Raw genomic sequence first — 1,924 nt, 5'->3', positions numbered from 1 at the left:
TCACCATTTTATCGACAGTACCTGAATCCTACAAGGGAGGCAGAAAAGAATGGGAAGTTCACATCCACACCTACGGGCAGAGAATCTCTGTGCTATATGTCTCGGGCGAACTTTCATAATTACTGAAGGCGAATACTACGGTCTGGCACCCTGGGTTGTCGAGCCCGCGTACAGTTTTTTTTTTTTTTGTCTGGGGCCAGTGTCTCTCATCAGGTTGCTGCCGTGGTTCGCCCGTTCAGAGCGATTTCGGTTGGTCGAGGGGATGTATCTTGAAGGATGGTGGCCCCGAAGGGCAAATGTCGTAGACGATTATTTGTTAGACTCGGGTTCCATTCAATCCAGATAGGGTGTTCAGTCAGCTGAATATTCAACTAAAGACCCCTACACTACCAGGCAGTCGATCAACCAATTCAGCGCCAAAAATACCCTACAACTTCAAGCAGCTAGAAAGGCAGGCATTTACAGTTAAAAAGCTGCTTAGAGCGCGTACGCAGAGCCCTTCATCTTCGCTAGAAACACGTGTAGATAAGTTTATTAAAGGTTATGAATTACACCTTAATGAGCTTATTCTTGCGCGCGAAGAAATACATGAATTACGCACTTCTCATGAAAAGCAGTTTCAAAAGTGGAAGCGCTCTGCTAGACAGCTAGCTATTACAGAGGGGTCAGCTATTCAGGAGGGCCTAGAACGATTTCAGCGCGAAAATGAGGTTGATGAAGCTCAAAATACGCTTCCCCTAGATCCTGCACTTCCTGCAGTCAGGCCACGCGTACGAGCGCCCCCGCGGTGCAGCGATTGTCATATTCTAGGACATAGGCGATTACAATGTCCTAATCGAGTTCCTAAGTAGTCTTTATATAGAAATGCAGTTATTTGGTTGATAAAGACTCTAGTATTTGGCCCATGGGCAGAAATTGGATGCGGGTAGCTATTCCGCTTGTATAGCTATTTCACTTATAAAATACGTTATTGTTTGGAATACAATGATGCCTGGGCAAGTCGCGTCCACTCGTGATATCAAAAAAAATTGGCAAATCGATTGTATACTAACAGGACAGTTACAATTACATCAATCAGTTTATAATAGTAAAATGTGTAACGAACGGCTACACTGACGATAGGGAATCGTGAGAATGTAGGGTATGCATTTGACGAGGAAACTAAGCTAAGCTATGAAGCTATTCAGGAGCTGGCTGCGATATGTGTGACAGCTCTGACGCTAGTCCCTATCGGGGAGTTAGGTTATAGGGTATCGCGAGGAAGGTCCTCGGAGGCAGGTCACAGTCCGTGACAAAATGAAACCCGTCGGTAACACTTTCGACCAAAACTGCAAAAAAAATGCCCGAGCATAACCGCATAAAACTAGGCCAGCTCTACATGATCGCTGCAATGACCGGTTATCTCGTCGAAATACAGTTAAAAAAAAGGAAACATACCATAACTTTTCTTTTCCTTTGAATAATTCGACCGATATAATCATGACTTGAATTATGATAAGGCTCAAAGCTGAAGAATTCCGATCCAGTTATTGATAAGATAGATGTTGGATATCGAGACCGGCAGGAAATATTACCCGGGCATCTTTATAATCTAGGTTAGTTTAGATTAAGCTATTCTCTGTTTTGGACTATCTTAACTGTATCTATTTTAGACTGATCTCTTTCTTTAATTTTATTCTGCTAGGACCATCGCCACTCTCAAGTAGAACATAATTAAACACAATATATAGAAAGCTATAGATAAAATTGAGAATATCGTATAGATACGTAAGTAAATATGTCCGGCCACCATTCACTAACACGGCCTTGGCCATTGTCCGGGCAAGATGCAACCGTCAGAAATTCCCGTCGCCCGCCCGGTTATTCTGAACGCTAGATTGAACATGCCTGGCCATCTGTATCAATCCTTTGCCAAGGCAGATTC

This window comes from Aspergillus affinis (genome assembly GCF_023601865.1).
Source record: "Aspergillus affinis strain CMG 70 chromosome Unknown NODE_84_length_165147_cov_86_321009, whole genome shotgun sequence".
Taxonomy (NCBI): Eukaryota; Fungi; Ascomycota; class Eurotiomycetes; order Eurotiales; family Aspergillaceae; genus Aspergillus; species Aspergillus affinis.
This window is presented reverse-complemented; position numbering follows the sequence as displayed.